General features: G+C 32.6%; 1 protein-coding gene across 5 annotated transcripts in view; it reads left to right on the forward strand.

The window, feature by feature from the left end:
• The window catches only part of DACH1 (dachshund family transcription factor 1), a gene marked incomplete at its 5' end in the record, with an annotated part of 415,516 nt that overhangs the window by 389,079 nt on the left and 1,512 nt on the right, over window positions 1-24,925 (forward strand). The window lies entirely within an intron of this gene.

A 24,925-nucleotide genomic window follows, 5' to 3' on the forward strand; every position in this document is an offset into this window, starting at 1 on the left:
GTTTAGGTGTTCAATATATAGATATGAACTATAACATGGGAGAATCATGAATTAGTACTGTTTACTCTATGTCTTTTATAAATTTTCAAAAAGTCTAAAAATTTCACTTGCAAAATAACAGCTTTCTGCTTTTTCCTTCTAAGTAAAAACCCATCCTCTTAAACCAAAAAGTAATTGTTGAAATCACTGGGAATGTGGACCACAGTTCCTCTGACATCTTAGGATATCTGCAAGCTATGCTTGCAAAATCTTGACTCCACTTGAAAGTACATCTCTTTTATTTACATCCAATGTCCATAATCAAAACTGTTTGGCTTTTTATTCTATTTTTGACTGATCTCAGATCATAGAAAACCAGATGTTCTTCCAATCAAAGGACATAAAAGACTTGCCTTCAAATTAACAATCTTTTTGTTCCAATTTAAACATATCTTCTTTCTGTTTCCTAGATATGTGAAGATACATGCAAAATTTGAAAATTATTCATTTATTCAACAAATGTTTATTGAACACTGATGAAATGCCAAGCACACTTATATGATGTTACTGCCTTAGCACTGGGAAGGGGCTTTAAAGATAAATTAAATCTCTTCATTTTGCAAGAGAGGAAACCAAGGTTTAGTAAGGGTACATGACTCGATAAAGGTTACACAATGAGTTAATTGGAGATGGGAATACAACATGTCCAAATGTTTTTCACATTCCCTATTTTCTTCCCGATTGTTTTTAAATTAGGATTGTTAAAATATTGTTCTTTTAAACTATGTTATTATTATTTTTTGTTTAGTAACTTATAGATCCAAAACATTATAATGCATGTCAAATTTCTGAGTGAAATTTGTATCTTTTATCAAGCTATTTCTATTGAGTCAAATGTTCCAGCACATATTAAAAGTCCTAGTAATACATTTTCTTTTATTTAGACTTAGTGATATTACACAGTAAATGGAGTATTTGCTTATTAAAATAGTAAGGTGGATTAGGAGCTCATATTTATTGAGCCTTTCCTGTATATTCTAATTTAAATGTAAGATAACGAACATGCAGAATGGCTAATTAACATTCTCACATTTGCACTATGAGTTAGTGGGGTTGCTGACATTTAAATTCAGACTTATGACCCCAGAGTCTTTGTTCTTTCCTCCATGCTTTGCTCTCTGTATTTACGTGTCTCTCTTCTAGGATAGCTACTTGAAGTCCCGTCACTCATTGTGGTTAGAGAGCACATTGCCTGTTAATGACTTCAAAAATTCAAACAGTCTACTGATAGCAGCTAGAGAATGATGTGTAGTTGGAAAAAAATGTTTCTTTTCCAGCTTTTTACTTTTTAATCAGTCATTTATGCCTATACCATGTTTACAGACACTTCCAGACATGCTAGGGAAAACCTCATTCTAAATGAAGAAAGTGGCAATAAAAGAAATTAAGAGATTAATCATATTTAGATAAAAGATTTATCTACACTCCTACAACTTAGCATGCAATGAACTTAGGACAAATTTAAAATCAGACACAAATCCAATTTTGATTCAGTGTAAGACATTTGAAGAGCATTTTCATTTCTCCAACAGTATGTGGTTTAACAGAGTTGCTAAATGGTATCCCAAGACTTCTACACTGTGAAGGTTCTACGCTGAATCTTACTTAAATTTACCACTTTAAAGATCTATATGAAAGTATGGTTTAAATTTGATTTCACATAATTGTCTTATGCATATTTCTATTTCTAATCCTTAAAAAAGACCCATAAGTTTAATGTGGGCTTGGAGGTTCTCTAGACACCTCTACAGAATCTACCAGTTAAGAAATGCTAGGAGTCAGGTCTAGATTCAAATCTTTGCTCCACTATTTTTTCGTATAGTAATTGCTTAACCTCAGAGCCTTACTGTTAGGATTAAATAAAATAACCCATGTAAAGCACTGAGCATATGCTGAGCAATATAGTATGTACACAGTTAAGTTTTAGCTGTTAATATTAAATTTTATTATTACGAGTTAACATTTATAGTGCCTAGCAACTGGTAAACACTGAAGCTATTATTACTCTAACATATAATTTACTTTTCTATTTTTTAGAAAATTGGTCTCTATTTATAACATAATGTTGACTTAGTCTCACAGTAAAGTGTTTGCAGAAATTTACAAGAAATTTTTTGTCACCTGAACCTAATTTTCTATGTATAAAATGTCTTTATTTAGCTTAAAAGAGGGAGGCTTTCATTTAAAAAAAAGGGAAGGTTTGCTTAATACTGATTTCTGGGCTGCCTGCAGTGCATACTGACTATTGTTTATTCATTTAGAAAGTGTAATCACCTTAGGGATTGCCTCAAACTATTTTTCTTGATCTTAAAAAATAAATACTAGAATTATATTACTATGAACAAAAAAAAAATAATAAATTTATTTCTAGTCCCTTGGCACTGGTTTCTGTTGTTTGGCAGCATTTCAATGCAGCTAATCAATCTAAACAACATTGATTAAGTTGAACAAAAGATGATATTTATTGTAGGCAGTAATCAATAAACATGCTAATGTTCCATAGTTATCATAGGTCATTGTTTACTCATTTAACTAGACAATAAGAGTTATTATTATTAAATAGAAAGTCTCAGTGATACTCATGAGTTGTAATATTTTATAAAATTTTAGAATAACATTTTCTTATAATTTCAGTATAACCATGTTTATTCTTTTAAGACATATATCAAAAAGTAAATCTTGTTTTTGAATGTAGGCAGATATGCTTAAACTCCAAATGCTGAAGGTCTCTTATAGGTCTGTTGGAAATGTCTTATGTAATTTCAACTAATTATACCTGAAATCAGACGTGGTGAGAAGTATGAAGTTGCTCAAAATATTATTAAATAGTAATTCATTAGAATTATACTTACATAAAATTATTTTCAATGTGTTATTTCCATAGAGCTAATTTTCTAAACTCCTGGTTCTTACAAAAAAAAAATTGTCATTTTTATATGTTTGTGTTGAGTTGTGACATAAAATGAGGTTTTGTGGTGTAATTTTAATTTTTATTCCATTGCCCAAATATTTAGGCAGAGTAAAGTAAGGCCAAATGATTGCGCATAGTTTGTAGTATATTCGACATCATATTTCCTAGTAAAGTAATATAATAGGTGGTAGGTGCTATAAGATTTTAGGGGATATAGGGAATATCAGGAAGAATGAATTGGAATTGGAGGCTTAGAGAGGGGAAATGGACATTGTACAACTAAATTGCTTTTAAGGATTGAAATAGAGCAGTTATTAATGGAAAATATAATAATATTTTGTTAGTATAGATAAAATTGAAAAATTGAATTAAATTGGCTTGTTCATGAACATGTTTTTGTCTTGGCTTGAATACTGTCTGAAGACCATAATCAAAGAATATTGATAAATGGAAATTGGGACAGATATTAGCAGGGGGGCCTAAAGATCAATGCTAGATCCATGTTGATTTAACATCGTAACTAGTGATATGGAAGAGTGGTTAAACAGTGTGTCAATGAAAGTCACAGATGATCTTAATTTAGAAGGTGTAACATACATCTGTGTGGGCAGTGTAAATATGCAAAAGAAATCTAGGGAATTTAGAATTTCAGGATGAATGGAATGAGATTATCCTTGTAAGAAAGAAAATTTAATTTTAAGATCTATTTTTAGAAAATGTTAAAGAGCTCAACAAATATCAATGAGAATGTATGTCTACTTGTAACTTTTCATTGGACCATACTAACAGTGACTGGCTGCAGCACTACAGAAGTGTCAGAGAATAGGTAGGAAAATAGCCTCTGTCATTTTAATTTTATATGTATATTTATCAATGATACTTTTATTATTATGACTAACTAGACAGTTCAGGACATTGTTTTTCATTATGGTCAAGAAATTAATTTATTAGTTTTTAGACAATATATTATCACCTTCAGATTTAAGGAAAATTTATTTAAGTTTTTGCTTTGAGTATTTTTCACCCTTATTATCAAGGGAAAAATTTGATGGCCTTTGTATCCAATTAACTTGCTCACTGGAGATCGTAATAGTAGAAAATGTATATAAAGTCTACCGAAGCTGAAGACAGCTACCATTTAGTAATATAGATTTGTGGTTCATATTCATAAAATCTGTTTTCTCTTTTTATATTCACCCTTAGAAAGTAAAAATACCCTGGCCATCTATACATGTTTTCTTTTATTTTCTGAGAAATGTTATTGATACTTTAAGAGTTATAAAAGTGATCTGAAAATATTTAAATTACAGAAAAAGAACTCTCATTTTAAAGTCTATTCACTAAACTCAGAATTTGTATGAACAACATTTTAAGCATTGGTACATAAAAACATGATGATGGAAAGTATGTGATCAATTTATATCATGTATATGTCTAGACTTTTGAGATATATTATCCCCTTTGCTGTAAATTCTCCTTTAGAAAAAAAATGAAACATCATCATTTAGACTATAAATGTAAAAATGCTTATGGTGCATTATTCTACCTCCCATGGTTAGGGACAGAATGCAGACATGCCACAATAATGTTTTTTATTTCTACTGTTCGAACCATATTAATGAGAACATCATTTTGGAGAACTAATTATTTCTATTTGTCTTGTGTCACACTTTCTAATTCCCCTATATTAGCACAGCCAAAGCAAATTAATTGCTTTTCCAGCAGTTGAAACTTGTCCAAGAATGAGCTCACATTCCCTTCCAGTTTCCCTGTTTCTGGGAGTGCATTGTGTCAGAAATTTCTCTTGATACTTAACATAGTCTAGAGAATATCTTTACAGATTTCTGTTCGCTCACTGGATGAAATTTATAAGTTTAAGTGACCCGCCAGGAAAGATAAAGTTCTTAGCTGCAAGATTATCCATCAAAACAGTTAAAGTGAAATTAAAATTAAATGAATGAATCTCACTGAAGCAAAAAAAGCAGTAATTAATGGTTCCCTTAATTGTCTTCATAAAATATTTGCATGGGTCTAATTTGCATAATTTGCAAGTATTAATTAATCTTTCAAAGGAATTTTGTGCTGAGAGAAGCCAAAAAATCTCTTTGTTTTATTTAACATCTAATGAAATATTTATCTTCTTTAATGAACTTCTCATCTTCATTAAAATAAAAATTGCACAAGTTTGTATGTTTTAAATGTTTTTATAATTGAAGTATTCAGAAAACCTCTTTAGACTTACAACAGCTGAAAAACAAACAAGCACATTATTTAGCATTCAGTATCATTTTACAACAGTAACACTTTAAAAAAAAGTCCAATTTCACTTTCTCAAAGGTGGCAAGGCAGTCAGTAAATGAATAAATGAATATAACTGTTTAGTTTTAAAAGTAAGATTTACAAAGACCCGATCATTTCTTTCAATGGTAATGATATTTTTATGCTGAAATAGTGGACAACCAGAGGAGATATATATATGAAAAATCAGTATGTTTAGTTGTTTGGGAAATGGTTCATTTGTTGAAAATATTTTAGCTGTTTCAAAGAAATTAGTCCATTAAAATCCACTTGCTGTTTTTAATAACTGCTGGATTGACAGTATGTCCTGGAAGAAGCATTACAGTGCTAACTTTATTCTAAATCTGCCTGCTGAAGAAAGGCAGCAGGTGTTTCTTCTCTCACAAACTAAGGGATCATAGTGAAAAGCAAGAGATGTGTCTTGGGAGAAATGAAAGCCAAAATTTCATCAAGTGCCAAATAGTATATATTCAAAAGAGGTGAGGAAGGGGATGAGGAAGGAGTCTGGAAGTTAAAAAGACATTAGGGAAGGGACGTTGGTGACCTGAGAATGGTACTCATCCTTTTTGATGCAGCAGTGATTCAGGATATTACAGAGAACATCGGTTAACTTTTCTAAAACAATTGCAAGTTTGCACAGCTTTTTCAAATACATTATTTGTGCTGATCTTCACAGCATGCCCATTTTATATTTGAGGAAACTGAGCAACATGGTCTTAAAGCAAATTGTTTGGAATCAGACTGTGAACTCAGGACCTTCTCATCCCTTTGACTCCATATGCCTTGCTCTTACATGACATCCATCTTTGTATCTCATGATAATTTATGAAGTGGCTGTGACTGGCTCAATGTTCAACCAAATAATGAGGGTGGCATAATTTTTTAAGGATTAAGATTTAAAATGCAAATATATACTAGTTCTTCCCGTGTAAAGTTTAGTAATGTGATAATATCAATTAAATTGACATTGGGGGCTTCCCTGGTGGAGCAGTGGTTTAGAGTCCTCCTGCCGGTACAGGGGAACACGGGTTCGTGCCCCGGTCCGGGAAGATCCCACATGCCGCGGAGCGGCTGGGCCCATGAGCCATGGCCACTGAGCCTGCACGTCCAGAGCCTGTGCTCCGCAACGGGAGAGGCCACAACAGGGAGATAACCTTGTACCGCAAAAAACAAAAAAAAAGAAATTGACATTGGTTTCCTGTAGGATTCATCTTCAGGGAAGTAAAAAGGCATTTTCATTAGGCAATGGTTATTTTTTAGCCCTGAAACCACTCTCATAATTTGCAATTTCTCATGGAGTTTTCTCTAATATAAAAAGAAAAATAAATCCATTAGGTTATAAAGATAATTATTAATCAGTTACAAAGTAAATGCCAATACAGATTGTTTCTCTAGCATTAACATTGGTGATTTATTTAAATAACTGATTTCTAAATTATTAGAATTAACACTAAGACAATTTAGTCTTAGGAGAACAGTGTGGGACTGGAAGCCATAGTCTAGTATCGATACCACGATTCATTAATGTTGTGATTTTACCTGCTAAGACCTGCTCTATTGCTGATATTTTTATCCTTTCAAAATGGCAGAGACATGTGATTTTTTTATGAGTATAAACACACACACTCACACCCAAACAGTGTGTTCATGGTCCATTACGGGTACGTAGATTCTGGATACAGGCTGCTTGGGTTCGAATCTCCACACTGCTATTTATTATCTGTATAACATTGAGTGTGTAAATTAAACTATTTGATTATGAGAGTTCCTTATCCATAAAACATAGAAAATGATCATGATATTCACCTCACAGAGTTGTTACAGGGATCAAATGAATTAATATATGAACTTACAATTAATATAAGAACTTACAAGTAAGTAAAGGCTATGCTATAAAGAATTTGCTGTTTCTACAATTATGCACAAATTTAATGTAATAGTACTTGCAATATTATTCATTTTTGGTGAACATTAAACATTATTTGGATTTTTAAAAATTATCTTAAGCCAATGAATTTTTTTTCAATATGTGGCACATACTTTTTCTTTTAGTATATTTTAAGCTGGAAAATGAAAATAATATTCACCAGCTTTTTCAAGGCATTTAAAAAATACATGACAAATTGTAGGTTTCAATATTTATGTCAATGTAAACAGTATGGCTTAAGGAGATTTATTTTCAGCTCTGTATTATTACTTATCTCTTTTCAAATTAAAGATAAGCCAGTTGTTTTTGACTCATTTAAGATAAAAGTGTTAGAACTTCTTAATTTTTGTATTATATTTTGGCAAATTTCTTTTAATATGGTTTGTATTTTCATATAGTGTTGAGTAACTGCAGACTTTTTTAATTCATAGATAATCATACTCCAGAGATAGTAAATCTCCAAACACAGTTTCACCTAAGCTTACTAATTACACCTATAAAATGATGAATAATGGCTACAAATTATTGGATCTGACTCTCATTCTTTATTTATTTCTGCCTGGCAGAAAGAGCATTGGATGGGGAGATTTTAGACCATAAATTATTCCCATACATAATCAGGTGTGCTGTGTTTAACTTTGATTCTATATTATGGTTTTACATTTACTTATGAAATTTCCATTTTCACAGATTAAGATTAATTATTTGATTTCCATGATGAACTGGTATTTACTTGTGTTAATAATTTCAATGTGTTTATTTTTTCTTCATGGCTCATGCTGGCTAATATAGTTTTAGGTCTACCTTGTTCCAAGTTATCACAGTCTTTGGACTATTTTTATGTTTCTCCAGCAATGTTATATGAAATCTCAGAGTCTAGACTTTATCTCTAGTTTAAATGTTGGGAATAAAGAGAAATTTCACAAATGAGAAAAGATTAGATATAAGACAATAAGGATAGAAAGTACATTCCTTTTCTAAACCCACATATGGTTCTGGGTTCAAGCCAACTATTGCCCAAGTAGGACCATAAGTTTGGTATGACCATATACGTTTTCTAAGGTAACTCAAAGATACACATTTTTATATAAAATGACAGATTTTTTAAAAAATGTGGAAGCCTTAACACAATAAATGTTCATTTATGTTCTCTGATAATAGTAAAACAGAAAAAATTCTCTCAATAAAAAAACTCATAGTATATCAGATTGTCAATATGTAAACCAAATTGAAAATAACAATAAATCACAAGTAAAAAGAACAGCTCTCCAAGCTTTTTAGAGTGAATGCAGTGACTTCCCCTAACTGCTTTGAATTCAGACATACTTTTGAGATAGAATTTTGAGGACCACCTGCCCATATCTTTTTTTCAAATGTGTACAATTCAGATTTATTCCATTTTATCAGGCACTTTAGTGGTTTGATTATTGCAAAGGATTAAAAATGTGAATTTTTTTGTTTCCTAGATTCTAATTTTACTTCTTAATTTATTAGAATGAGGGCTTCCCTGGTGGCGCAGTGGTTGAGAGTCCGCCTGCCGATGCAGGGGACACGGGTTCGTGCCCCAGTCCGGGAAGATCCCACATGCCACGGAGCGGCTGGGCCCGTGAGCCATAGCTGCTGAGCCTGCGCGTCCGGAGCCTGTGCTCCGCAACGGGAGAGACCACAACAGTGAGGGGCCCGCGTACTGCAAAAAAAAAAAAAAAAAAGTTATTAGAATGAGATGCATTTAAATAAATGCAAAAGGTCATTTAATTTAAAGGTTTGGTTAATTATATAATGTAGCTCCTTGGCTTATATTTCCCTAAGAATTCAGAACCAGTCTTGGTTAACATATCCAAGTTTCAGTAAATGAAAAGAGTGAAGTAAATGTGGTAGATACAAAGAAAAATGTTAATGGCATAGAACTCATATGCTTATGGTCTTTTAGAATAGTAAATTTCTTATAATTCTTCATAGCTTTCCCGGGTGGACCCTTATTGAGATATGTGATATATTTACACTAATTTTCCAAGGTTTATCAGCAGCAGAATCAAAATGTGACTGTAAGAAACTGTTTTTCCATATCATATTATCCCACTATCTGTAGATAGTTTATTGTAGCCTTCCAATGAGTTAAAATGCAGGCAAACTTCGATTAGTGGCTTACAGCTCCTTGTTACACCTATTAATATAGCAAAGTAGGGCAAGGTGGCCCCATTGCATTGAACTGATTTTAGTGCAGGCTATACAGAAACCTCCTTACTGGCTCTCACAAAGTTACCCATGTCAAGTCCAAATCCATGGTCATCAATAAACCTTGGCTCCCACCGCAACAGATGATCCATTTGAAAGAAGTAAAAGCACTAAGGAATATGAGCTATCTTGTTAACAACAGAGCAAACTTCGTTTTGGTCCAAAGATGGGAATAATATTTAACTTAGTTTCCACATTCTCTCATCTCATAATTTTACATCCACAACAAAAATCTTGACCGACTAATCCCAAAAGTTCTGATAGCATTGATCTATACAGTGAAAATGTTATGAAATTAAAATGTTATGAAAATCAATGCTTGAGTGGTTGTAAATAAACATACAAAAATTAGGTGAATATTTTTAGGAAGTTTATATACTTACATTTCAGTATAGCTAGATTTTGGGGGAGTTGTTTTGTTTTAGTGAAGTCACATAAAAATTGTGGACTAACTGCCAACTTTGATCTCAAAAGCAGTTCTTGGGTGCCTTGTTTTCAATAGCATTTCAAAATGCAATTCTATTTCTTTATGAGAAAATTAGAACACAAGCATTTATTTAAATGGAACAATTCACATAGAAAAGCTGTGAATTATCACAACTCAGTTGGCTCCTTTGCATGTTATTTTTACAAAACAAAGGTAATGCAAAAAACCTTTCCAAATATTTTCTTAATGTTAAAAATTTATAGTCAACAAAGGAGTAATTTTTTATCTCATCATTCCAAATCTATAGGCTTTATATATTTTAACACTTGAAGTGGTGCTTTTACATGAAGTATTAGGGAACAAGTATGCATGCAATTTTAGCAATGTTTAATGGATAAGTGACTGTTTAGAGACTTGAAAATAATGACTTTTATTGCTTTTTACTATTGACAGCATTTATGATTTCTCAATAAAACAAGTTAGCAGTGTGACAAACATAATAAAATATTGTTTTTCACATTTTTCTGCTTACTTTTAATTTTAGCTTCTTCTTTGCTGTAGTTTTTGTCTTCTCCCTCTCTAAACACTAACTGAAGGTCTACATTTTCATATGGTTAGGCTAATAAATACAGAATATAAAGATATCTCATGAAGGAAAATTCTAGCAGTGCCAAAACCATGAATTTAAGTTGTAATGAAACCTTAAAATTTCTGTTCTCATTACTTTCAATTAAGTATTTTTCATCTGCTCTCTCTTTGAAACTCCTCTAACTTTAACAACTCATTTCAATTACTGTAAAATCTTCACTACAGTGTGGAATGGAAAAGCATAGATAAACATGCTTTTCCAACATACCTTCCAGACTGCTATCAGTGTTCTCGTCTGAGAATTATCTCATGAACATTTGGCGAGAACAAAATTTTTAAATGGTTTCCTGTGAAAAATGAGTGTCATTTAAAAAAAATTATATATCTTCTTGGATTTTCAAAGTCCACGTTTTAGTATTTTGCAGACTCCAAAAGCCCTGCATTAAAATTAAACAATGTCTTGCTTTAAAACTGATATCTTTGACTAAAAAGTTAAACTAGCACTTAACTTTAATACTAGTGTAGTTTTTGAGTTTTTTAACATATAATCTGCTGTAACTAATTCATCTTAACAAATGGTTAATACTTAAGTGCTGGGGCCAGAAAAAATGCAAAAGACATGGTATCTTTCCTAAATAATTCATACTCTCACGAGATACAGAGAAACATAAATAATTCTAATAAAATACATATTGAGTTAATTCCTATTGATAAAGCTGTGGGTGTCAAGGTGTTGTTCAGGGATGGTAAGAACTATAAGTCAAATTTTACTTATATAAAAATATGAAATATTTATACATTTAAATTTTTATATGAAACAGGAATAATTTTAACATTAAAATATGGCTATATCATGTGTCTACATTCCCTTTATTTAAAAAATAACATACTCTATAAACCTTTTAGGTAGCCAAACTTTGAAGTTTTTCCAGTGTAATTCATTTTTATATTTGTTGTTTATAAGAACTCACTAGTATACTATTGGGAACATACATGTTCCAAGGCATAAAATCAATTTAATAGATTAAATCTGAAATTTAGAAAACTTGATTTTTTTCTCAAAAGCTATAACAGATCTATTGTTCTCTCTTAATGAATAACACTTTGATCTACTGCTTCTGAAATGTAAACAAAGTACATTCAGAACACAAACAAAGCAATTGATTCCAATTACATGATTGGTGAAGATTCATTTAAGTCTACATATGTAAGTCTAAATCTCTGAGAAGCCATATTATTGATATATTTTATATAATTTTTGCAAACAAGAGAAATAAATATTATGGCTGCTTCTGAGTATGGCTTTAAACAGATTCTTAAATAATATTTATTAAAATGGAAACCTGGTTCCCCTTGTTTTACATCTGAAATAAATATACTAAATCCTAAATACAATATAAACATTGTATAGGAGGAGTTGATAAAGAGTAAGAAGTGAAGAATGTAATGTATTCACAAATGAAGTAATGAAGATCCAAATTATGGTGGTGGGCAAAAAATAAATAGGAAGGTGCATTTGAAATGCAAGGGGAATCAAACTGCAGGGATTAGAAAATAGTGGTTGGTAATTTGAAATAGATAATCTGGGAAAGAGATCCAGGCTAGAGTACAGGATGATGAGTTTGCCTTCCTGCTACTGGTTTTGATATGACAACTGGGCTTTTAGATAAGAGTTGAAGAGTATCCATCTAGGTAGACATAGAGCTGGCACTTGAATGTGAGGCGATTTCAATGTAAAGTCTAGACAAGAGACACATCTTTGGGCACCATTAAAGTCTTATGGAGAAAATATAGAATCTTTTTGCATAATGTTGATATTGCCATTCTTCTGAAAAGGCCAGAGTATCAAGCCACCCTCCCTCCACCCCAAGAAAAGATTATGATAAGTAACAAATGCAACATTGAGAAGCAAAGTATGTTCAAATGGTTATGAGTTAACAGATTTCTCTCACTTTGCACCATCCTTATTTGTGATGAATAACCTAATACATATTTTTTTAAATAGAGAAAAGATAATGTAGCTTTTTTTATGGCAGTTAGAAAGGATGGATTACTCAGCATTGAATTTTGTCCATTAAAGTGAGTGTAATAAAATTGGAACCAAAAAATTTACAGTGCTATATTATATACATAAAATTAGAATAAAGAAGGCTAAAAATACATAGTGGTATATTAGATAATTCATATTTTGACTTAGTTATTTTGCATCTTTGTTGATTCTGCAGATTTTACCTATGACAAACTGTCAGTTCAACTTTGCATTAAGAGACATGTATTTTTCATGATATTGTTTCGTATGGTCCTTTCAAGTAATCAAACTGCATTGAATAGAGTCATAAAAAAATGCAGCAATCATTTACTCTCATTGTTAGCTTTTCCCTCTAATGCACTGATATTCTTTGCAATCATTTGAACAGTATAATGCACTCTTATTTTGATGAAGGGAAAGTAAAAATTACACTTATTTTTTTAGACTTGGTAAGTAAAGAAAAAGTGCTCATATAATAGTGTTCTGAATTATCACAACAAGTTTGTGATCTGCCAAAATAGTACTAGTCTTATTTTAAGCTTTAGGAGCACCATGATTTTTCAATACATAAGGCATTTGGTAATAGAGTCATCAAGAGTCTGGTTAGAGTTACAGCATTTAGAGAATCCTCATCTGAGTACTGAACTCCTAAACAGGACTTGTTAAAGAAGCCTGATAAAGTAGTGAACTCCTCATTCAGACACCATGATGCTATCTATCAAAGACTGGATGAGAAAAGGCAAGGTTTATTATCCAAGACTTACAACTTAATATTTTTATGCTGTACAAGTAAGTTACCTTAAAAAGAGGTGGAACTGAAGTCCAACTGAAATGAATCAGGGTTATTAAGATAAAATAAGCATTCCTGATTGAACAATTTGGTATTGTCCAAGTGCAACTGAGAAATAGCCCTAAATTAAGAGTAGTGTATAGTCCCTATGGTAGGAAAATAAAGATTTTATTATAAAGTAGTTTTGACATAATCCTAGATGAGTTCCTTAAATTCATAATGTTTCTTGAAATCTAACCTTAATTCAGTATATAATGATCTACATGGTGATAAAACTTAATTTATTCATGTCACAATTGCTAGCGATGGGAGAATAAGGCAATACTGACAGTAACCACAGCCAGAAGCTAATTTTAATGGAAATAGTGGCCTATATTACAATGACCCAGGGAAGAATTTCAAAGTGGGCATGAAACATATATATATCAGCATTTATCTTCCTTCTAAATATATGCACATTTATTATACTTAAGATGTTTATTTGTATAATTTTTGTGTTTATTTTTTGAAATTGTATTAAAGAAATTTGGCAATCTCATGGGATTTAATATATGCTGAAAACTAATTGGAACTTAAACATAAATTGTAAGTAAGTCTAGAGTGTTCAGATGTTTCCTGAAATTCTTTGTGTATACAGAGACAGAAAATTTATAAAATGCCAAATTGTCTATTAGCATTGCATATTTTTGTGATAGCACATTTTGTCTTTTTTTTATTACTTTCCATTTTAGAAAGCATTTAGTGTCTTACATTTATTATTGTTTGTGACTGTTTTGTTGATATTTTCCTGATCGATTTGCAAAGAATTATGTTTGTTTCCTTGGAAAACATGCAGTATAATAATATTGCTTCAAATATTGCAAGATACTAGATTTAACCAAAACTGAACTTAGCCAGTCACCACTACTGAACCAAAGATTCTGAAAAACATTACAAGGATTGTCTGATCTCTAGGTGGCTTTAATAGAGAGTCTAGAATTTTTTTTTCCTTCTCTTTCTTTTCTTTTTTGATAGCTCATTAAATTGTAACAATTCCAGCAGTATGGAGCTATAATATTTCCTAGGATGGTTACTTCTGTCACATTGGATCAAGTGATTTGATGATACAGTCATTATTCTGAAACAAGTTTAATATAAGGATTAGACTACTGAAAGTTACTGTCTTTAATTCTGAGAAGGTCACCATATATCGTGAAATAAGATCATCAATCTGTAAGGAATATCTATGTTTTATTCCTGATAGAATCAAAGTACCCTAAGGTAATACAAATAATTTCCACTTCCACAAAAATATATATATATTTTTAAAGAGCAAAACAAATCCTTTACAATTGTGAAAATAAATATTCTGTAATTTAAAATAACTTATTCCATTAGTAGCAAACCAGAGAGGTTTTTAAAATTTATTTTGATATAGTAAGACAAGAAATATTGTACTGGGAATTATGCAACTTGGTTTTGCTGTTTCTGTGAAATGCAGGCAGACTTCCAGGAGCACTCACAGGCAGCATTTGGCTTGGTGAGTTCCACAAGATGCAGAGTTGGGTTATCAATCTTTTCTGTGTTCTAAAAGAAAGCAAACTAAGATATACTAAAACACTGTAAGTCACAAGAACTGAAATATTTACCTGTGACATTGACCAGCACATCTTTCTTATAAAAGAAGGAGTATTTATTATATATTGTGGCACAACAAACTACTTTGAAACTTCATGGTTTACATCATTTATTACCTCACAGCTTCTGTATGTGAGGAATCTGGGAGTAGCTTAGCTGGGTCCTATGCTTCGGGTCTCTCTCAAGCTGCAAAAAATTTTGGCTGGGGCTGCAGTCATCTCTAGACTCAACTGAGTCAGGCTGTACTTCCAAGCTCAGTCATATGGCTGTTGGCATGCCTCACGTCCTCAAGGGTTTTGTACTGAGGGTCCCAGGTCCTTGCTGGCTATTAGCCAGAAGCCATCATCAGTTCCTTGTCACCTGGACCCTTCCTAGGGCAACTCAGTACATGGTAACCTACTTCATCTGATCAAGCAAGTGAAAAGATCCAGAGAAAGAATGTCTGCCAGCAGAAAGTCACAGTTTTTTATAGTCTCATCTTGGAAGTGACTTTTCATCACTTTTGCCATATTCTCTTCATTAGAAGCAAGTCACTAGATAAAGCCCACACTTAAAGGGGAGAGGTATCTCACAAGGATGTGACTGCCAGGTAGCAGGGGGCATTGCTAACCATCTTAGAGGATTCCTACCATAGAGAGCTATGCAAAAAATAAAATTGTCAAGTTACCTGGTGAGAATGGGATCGGACCAATGAGTATTATATAATTCAAATATTTTATAAGTTCAGGAATGTACGTATAGGTAGACCAGATGTCCACATCAGTCTTTGATGGAAACCTTATCCCTGGTTCATGTTTTAATGGGTATTTGCCAAAACTTGCCTGATCAACTCTGTTTGACAAACACTCAACTGATTCTCATATTCTTTCTTTGGATATGATAATTCTGTCAACACAGTTTCTTGTCTGTTTGATAATCTGTCTCTTTAATCTGTCTCTGCACATCTCTGAACTGATCCCTTATGTATTAGTTTTAGAGTTTAGTGCACAAAGAACTTATTTAAGAGTTCTTGTATAGCATGTTAGTGTTCTCACCCACATGTGGTCTAAATACTTGATTCCATTGGATGAGATGTTAAGAAAAGCTATTCCCCACAAAAGTGCCATTTCTTTAGTTAAAAACAATTCTCATATTTACTGAAAACATTTGAGAGCTTTCATTGAAGTTTGACATTTGTTAAGTTTAGCACTAGACCAGAATTTTGGTTCAGCATTGTATAAATGTTAAATCAAGCTCTAGGTATTTAGAACTTTATTCATTCACAATTACTTCTCTAAACAAATATAATTTTATTAAAATTGCTGTATTAGTCATGCTATAAAAAATAGAGAAACATAAAAATGCTAAACTTTTAAAAGAAAAGTTCTGCCAAACTTAAAAGAAAATAACTAGGCTCTGATAAGAACTGCCCTTCTAATTGCCACCTTTGGTTTGTTCTCAAGAGATAACACATACATTTTTTCTGAAAACTCAATTTACTCACTGCAGATTTTGCTTGTTTCTTGCAGTTCTAAAGGATACAGATGCTTGATTTGAAAGATCCTTGTTTCTCTTCTCTGCAGTATCTTATTTTTATCAAATAAGTCATCACTTTTTTATGCTCCATTTTTATTAAGCTTAGTAGACAATTTTTCCATCATCACTAAGGTTCAGATATACCCTCAAATGATTTCCTTCCATCCCTGTGTCTTAGTCTTTGTTCTCCCAGAAATGAATAGAAGAATGGAGAAAGTAATAAGAGATTCCATTGTGCTTCTCTTTGCTGAAGTTGGGAGGTCTCACCTTCCAATCAGGACAAGGTAACCTAAGTGCAAAGTACCCCATTCTCACTTGATGGTACATTAGCCTCTCTGATGAATTCTCACGTCTTACTAATGAATACTTGATTAGAACACACACAAAAAAATACTTTAGCATAGTAGAACTAGCAGCAATATAATTTTTCTTTGTTTTAGAAATAAAACAAAACTTTAACAATGTCTGCTTTTTGTTTTTGTTTCTCATAAACTTTTAAAAGATAACCTGTGCTTCAAACAGCTAAACAGAACAATATTTCTTTATACCAACAAGTGCACATTAGCATACACAGCCCTCACTAACTAACAAGTAATACAGTTAGGTAGACTTCATAAACTTTACAATTGTAAATTTACCATTCAAACATAATGGACCAAGAGACCAGAATCCAGCTTATATGCATACCCTCAGTCCACTAAGTTTCATGAATCTGAACCTGGTTTTTCTGAAGAACTCTATTAAGAAAATCACTAAGCATCATCTTACTATCTAATACTTGAATAGGACTTCTCAAAACCTTGCTCCTAAGCAGAAAACATATTTACCATGAGAATACTTCCCATATAATCAGTGAAAAAGTGTATGTGGATAGTGGATAGCGTAAACCTTCAACTAGTTATGAATAAATACCTGATATTGGTGATGTATTAAAATTTCATTTCACTTAGGCAAACTGTTTTATTTGTTAAATTTACATTTGAAAAAGTTGTACTTATAGAAAAGTTCAAAAATATTAAAACTCTTATAAGCATTTTACGATGATTCATTTATTGTTAATGTTTTGTTCCATGTGCTTTATAATTTTCTCTATCTGCGTAGTATTTTCTGAAGTATTTGAGAGTGAGATGTATAAATCATGGTTCTTTACCTGTTATATTTACGCATACGTATTTCACAGGGTACTTATTAAAAATAAGGATGTTCTCTCATACATAAACACAGCATATTTATCAGCCCAGTAAATATTTCATTGACACAGTACTTTTATTCAAACTGACATTGAAATTCTAATTTTGTCATTTGACCCAATCATGTCCTTTATAACCTTCCTGAATCCAAATTAGGATCACATTATATTAAGTTGTAATTTCTCTTTAGTCTTTTTGATCTTGTGCATTTTCTTGGCCTTTTAAAAAAATTGTAAAATTGACTTTTTTGAAACAAACAGTCTTAAGAGAATGTTTCTTATTTTGCATTTGATGTTTCCTCATGATTAGATCAGGTTGTGTATTCTAAGCCAGTATACTACCCAAGTGACGTTGTGTTCTTTTCAAGGTATAATATCCAAAGGTGCATAATATCCATCCCTCATTTTGTAATGTTACTTTGATAGTTCCTTCTGTATGTATTTATTGAGCACTTGCCAGGTTCCAGGCAATGTTCAAGGTGCTAGAAATACACAAAGTCATATGGTATGTTACCTACTCTTAAAGAGATTATAGCTAGACTTTAATCAATTTCTCTAAGATAGCAAAGCTGTACAAGTATTGGCATAGTGAAAACAACTTAGGAGAGGACAAGAGTTTGGATCCTATGACAAGTGTTGTAACAACACTTAGGTCCTAGTAATACAATGTATGGAATCCAAACCCTATCTGCATGAGTATAGGCTGATCGTTCACAACTAAAACATTTTGTCAGAGGGCTAATTTTTTAACATGAAGTATAGACTTGCCTGTTCCCTCTTGAATAGACAAGCAGTAGATAGTTGATGATGTTTTAAAAATCAAATTTGCTTGGTTGTAATCATGGAGATATGGTTTTAAGAACATTAAGTTCTTAAATAGATATCAGTTCATAGAACCACAGGGTCTAGATTTCTACCCCAATTGGGGAATATCTTTGAGTTACAGAATAAAAGATATTTAATACCCACTAAACCAAAATTATCTTAACCTTTGATAGTAAATTCCTCTTTGCCCACAGAGAGCATCAACATCATAGTTGAGCCTGAAGTTCAGGCAAAGGGACTCTTTAAGATACTGACAACAAGAATGTCACTTCTCAGGAGAGCTGAGATACTTTACACTGATCTAGCCATTTGGAAAATGTTTTTTTTTTTTTTTTTTTTTTTTTTTGCGGTACGCGGGCCTCTCACTGTTGTGGCCTCTCCCGTTGCGGAGCACAGGCTCCGGACGCGCAGGCTCAGCGGCCATGGCTCACGGGCCCAGCCGCTCCGCAGCATATGGGATCCTCCCGGACCGGGGCACGAACCCGCGTCCCCTGCATTGGCAGGCGGACTCTCAACCACTGCGCCACCAGGGAAGCCCTGGAAAATGTATTTTGCCCAGGGCTGGAGTTGGCGAAATAACTCCAAGCTGGCTAAGATTAACCATAGCCATCTGCATATCTTCAAATGCCTTCTCTCCACGTTCTTCAGCTCAGCTTTCATTACTGGTTTGTCTGTTTAGTTTCCCATTTTAAAAGAATGTGTGATTAGATCAGGCTGCCCAGTGATGATTCCTTCTAGCTTCCCAAGAACTAAAGTCTAGTTCCACCTGTTCCAATTTGTCAAATTGTCAAAGTTCAGGTCTCTCCCCTATTAGTGTGCTTACCTAGAGTCTAATACAAAGTTTCTTCTCATGTAAAGGACAGGGATTCACTTTCATTATTTTTGTCATAACTTTAGATAATCCTTTATCATAATAGGATTAGATAGATAGATAATACTTTATCATAACTTTAGATAATCCTCTGTTCTCAGACATGTTTTAAACTAGACTATGTTCTCTCATGTACTTTCTTCTCTGAAGAAAACTGAAAAATATTTAAAAGCAGTTCTCAATTATAAAACTATTTTTGTTTGCAATATTAGCTGCAGTCAAGAGCTTTACTTCATACTAGCCTTGTAATAAACATATTATCTACTCTGATTTCAAATGAGCTGGGCCATGTTGGTCTACTGAGTAATCCATTATCTACTGCTTGTACTAGTATGTTTGGCTTGTATAGACAGAATAACTTGGTGTGCCTTCTTACACATAGTCCGTGCCCACTCTCTAGAATGGCACTGGGTGCTTATAGAGAAAGCATTCAAAAGGGATCTGGGATTCAGTCCTCTCTCACTTTGACCCAGCTCTGTGGGCCTCAGGTTCTGCAGCTATCACCCTGAAATACCTAAAATTCAAAATCTTTTGCAACTTTTTCAGTTTTTACTTTTTCATTATATTTGAACACAACCTTGACTATAACTTCTGGAAATCACTGATACTGTTATTATCTGCATTTCATGAGAAGAAATGATATTTACCCAGTATTCTCTTGTAAAAGAGCTTGTGCTGAACATCAATCTCTCTTAAAATATTTCTCATGTTAAATGTAGACTTTGTGTCTCTGCTTCTTTGCCTCAGCAGTAGCAGAATGTTCTTACTCTAAATATAAAATTATAAAAAAAGCAAGAAACAATATTTTCTTTAATTAGCTTCTTCCTTTAGGGGTTTTAGAAGAAGGGTTATGACTTGACAAAGATCCTTCCCATCTGTTCCTGTTTGTTTGCTTTTATTTTGACTTCCTTTCGTTGTCTTATCAAATATCACATGAATCATTAACATTTGTTTTCATCACTTGTTTTGGTTTCCCTTACTTTTTATGATTAAGACATTCTGTTGAGAGAAGCTCAGGGTTACTATATTTCATATTGACCTAATATTATTTATGTAAATATTAAACTTTCTAGATGTATGATCTTATATGTTTGCCCTCTGTTATGTTCGTATTTTCCTCAGCTCTGGAGGGGTGAGATAAGGGCACATGCAACTGTTTTGTGAAAGCAGCAAACTTCATTAGATTACAGGTGTCTGGATATACGTTTTGAACAAATAGATGCCATTTTTAATAAAACTACTTTCTAACAGGAAATGTAATTTATTACGCCCTTTGTGCTAAAGGCAAGTAAAAGATCCTTGTGGATGTTTTTGCAAGGGAGTTCTATTCAAAACTGGAATATATACATATTTGCCTACTGAGTAATACTTTTCAGTAACATACTCCCTTGTTAATGATTCCACTTAGTTTTCATACAATGAAAGCATTGAATTTCTGGTGTCAAGTAATTTGAAATGATTCCAATTTGTATGCCATCTTCTAATATAAAATCTCATCATATATTGTGATTGTTATTGAACAAACATCATTAGTTTTTTAAAGTAAATGATAAAGCTATTCAATACTTTAGTTTTATATATGGAATAAAAGCTAAATTATATATCTGTCTATATGCATTAGATGTTACAAATAACTACACATAAGAGTAGCTGCAAAAACATTAAATCAGTGTATACGTATAACTGAATCACTTTGCTGTACACCTGAAACTAACACAACATTGTAAATCAACTATATTCTAATATAAAATAAAAATTAAATTTAAAACAGAACAAACTTAATTCATGAACACAAAACAGAACTGGAAATTTTGTGACATTCTCCATTTCTCCCTCCTCATCCACAGCTAACAAATAACTGATAGAATCTTTATATTTAATGGTCTGAGCTGAAGATTTCAACTTTAATGTTAAAACCTGAGATTCATTTTTATCGAGAGTTTAAAATTTTTTCTTTAACTCATCTGTAGATTCAAATCTGCATAATAACAGTAAGCAGCATACAAAAATTCACACCTGCAATAAACTATTCAGTGACCTAGATACTTTCTTATACACCAAATTAGAGCTGTAAACATCAAATCACAATGAACTCTGGAACTATTAGGAATTTGTAATCTAAATAGCTTCACTCAGTGCCTACTCCCACATGCTTTTAATTAGAAGAGACTTTTTAATTAAGTACTCCCATGCACAAAATGTCACTTGATGATTTTTTTCATATCAACCTCCCTTACGAAAGCAAATAATCATTGTGTCAACGGAAGATATTTTCTCTGAAACCAAACTATAAGAATTTTAGTTCTGATTTCAAGTTGTTCAGTTGAGGCTCTGCATACTAAAAGAAAACCTCTGTTTTCTGAGAAAATGGTGAGGGACAGATTCACAAAGCAAGGAGGCTGATGGTACCAAGGTATCCAAGAGTCAGTCCCTTACCTCTGCAAATCAGAGACAGGGTATTTCCTCCAGTGATCTTGCAATTGCTTATTAGAGGAAGTGACAGAATAGATTTGGGTTCACACAAATATCTAATCACTGCACTTCCATTCACTAGCTCTTTGAAAATGTGCCAGATAACTTAACATTTTTGAGCCTTAATATCCTATTTGTAAAAGGCACTAAGAATACCTATTTTTTTGAGTTGTTGAGAAGTTTAGATTTAAAATCTATAAAGTGCCCTGAACACAATAGGTGCTCAGAAAATATTAGCTATACTGTTGGTAATCATTATTGCCTTTATTGCCAGTTTACTTGATCTTAAAAAAGTTCTCATCCGTTTGAGATATCAAGGAATGATTGTTTCATAAACACTGCTCAGCATCAGGAAAACATATTTTTCTGTGGCCAACAAATGCAGAAATAAAGACAATATAGGAAATGGTGAGTAGGTGTGAGATTATCTAGTTAGAAGGGAAGTATAATGCACAAAGGGCAGCCATTAAAACAAAACATGAATAAGCCTCTGAGTTTCCAGATGCAAACAACACACCTCTGAATAATGAAGTCTTAGCCATGAAAATACTCAGGGATTCCAATAATCTCCATCCTGCGCTTGTTTTTACAGGGCCTTCTCTAGGGCTCCATCACGTTGCCTGCTGTTTGAAGAGTTGGGGAAGGAAAGATTATTGGCACCATTATTACATAACGTAAAAAAACATGGCACAGTTTGAATTATGGGCCCATGTATTCTTCCTAGCACCCTTGCCATTCAGCTTGCTGTCCGGTGGTTTGTTATCAGAAGCCTGAGATAAACCTACAGTCCCATAACTCAGAAGCCTGCTGGTAGCTCTCTGGGTACATCCATATGTGGTTATTTGCTGCGGGTTGGCGGGCCAATATAACTTCTCTGGACCAACATAAAATTACTTTAAACCTTTTTTTTCTTACAGACTTTGAATTATCCATAAGTATGTTTTAATAAAGATGACAAAATTATATGGTAGAATTGCCTTGAAAGTTAGGCTCCATAGACAAAGGGAGAGGGAGTTACTCTCTAGGGTCTGTCTATGCCTGGTATGTTTCTGTTTCCAGGTAATTCTAAGGCAGATAATCTCTGATGTGTAAGTATTATTTAATCATGGAAATGCCTTAACTATAGCAGTTTGGATCTATTTTATAGCTGGCATCTTTAATGCTTGATGCTTTTGTCCATCTGTTAGGAACATTAGTCAAAAATTTAAAGAGACATTTATTAAAAGTAGATTATTATAGTAGATCAAGTACTGAGCACATAAATACAATGTATATAATTTTTATAAACATGCTTTGTATATGATCTAAAGGATCTTATAAAATAATTATTCATGCTATAATTTTAATTACTATATTTTTATTTTAAAATTTAGTTTCAGACAGACTTTAAAATTTCTAACATGCTAAAGGGAATTATTTTTAATACATAAGCATAAGTAATTGATTTCTCTGAAAGTTTAACATTTGAGACTGCATTAAAACTTTTAAGGCAAGTATCATGCTGAAGCACTCTCCTTCTGATACTGATGGGAAAAGAAATATGGCTGCTGCTTTTGTGGGTCTCACCATGTAAGAAGCTTCCCATACGTAACTTCAAAGTGAGACAAAGTGCTATGGAGTTAATTCTTAGGGTGCTTGTGTTGGAGAGTAAATAGGAGACTCTATATAGAGAAGTTTAATAGATGGGAGCAACAATGTAAGTGGGGAAGGAGGAGGTACTTATCTTGAGGCATTTAGAAGGAATAACAGGCCTGAATACTCCAAAGCAGTGCAGAGGTTGGTGTGCCATATGTAGAATGGCACACCATTCTATGAAAAGGAGAGCCAGGGTCACTGACTGAGGGAGAGGGGTAACATATAAGGTTAGAGAAGAAAGTCAGTAGCAAATTACATAGCACTTTGGTGAAGAATTTGGCTAGTGGACCTTTTAAAACAATGATTCATACTTAATGAATAATTTCTATATATCCATTCTTTGCTACTACATTCCTTCTACTTAATACGCTATAGACATCACAGAAGATTAGAAAACAATTTTTCAAAACTTTAATTTTTTTCTTTAACAACCTTTTTTTTTTTTTTGGCCGTGCCCTGTGGCTTGTGGAATCTTAGTTCTGCGACCAGGGATCGAACCTGGGCCCCCAGCAGTGGAAGCGAGGAGTTCTAACCACTGGACCACCAGCAAATCCCATAATTTTTTTTTCATTAATGTACCAAGATTCTTTAAAACTCCATAGAATGAAATGTTAATCTTGAGAAAATAATTTCTTTTCCACAAGTATTTTGAAGGACTTCACTGAATAAAATTTAAATTTAGGGGAAATTGAGAATGTTTCTCTCCGCCCGTCTAATCCTAGGAAACGTTGTCTATTTAAAAAAAAAAAAAAAGAATGAGAATGATATCCTCAACTTAAGTGAATACATGATAGAAATATTGAGATAATTGGAAGGAGAGAGAAGTAGGGATAAATTAAATAAGGACTAAAAATTAGAAAATTTTGGTTAAAAGCATCAGTGTTCTACCTCTTTGGTTATTTCTATGACTAAATTTTAAAACAATTTAGTTGCTTTTCTTAATAAAACATTAAGATCAAAATTATCTTTTAATAGGTCCAGTTTTTAGCCACATGATACTAAGAATATGAAAGAAAAGTTTCAGTTTATTTTTATAATATTAGTTTATTAGGTTTATTTATCTACTTTGTATAAATCACATGAAAGCTATATCTGATTTATTCATTCATTTGTTCATTCAAACACATTTTATTGAACATATACTGGGCGCTTAGACTGTATTAATAAGCCAAACAGCATTCCATAACATCCTGGAAGTAATAGTCCAACTGTACAAACGACGCTAAGCTAAAACATGTTGTAGGAATATAAAACTTAGGCACACCAATATTTCTGTGAAGTAGAAAAATAGTTTAACATTGGTTTTAAGCTCCTTACTAATTACTGTATCTACCACAGATTATGTATAAGCACTCAATTAGCTTATCGTTGAAGGTGAAATCTGCAAATATTTAGACTCTCTATTTCCTAAATTTACTGTAGGCTATTTCTATTTCCTTATGCTTTAATTCTTGAAGCTATCAGACATTTTGCAAACATTTACATTACAATATACATTTAAAAAAATTTTGGAAAACTTTACTTTTCTGATTACCTTCTACTGTAGATATTAAAACG

The sequence above is a fragment of the Grampus griseus genome (assembly GCF_964374135.1).
Source record: "Grampus griseus genome assembly, chromosome: 18".
Lineage (NCBI taxonomy): Eukaryota > Metazoa > Chordata > Mammalia > Artiodactyla > Delphinidae > Grampus > Grampus griseus.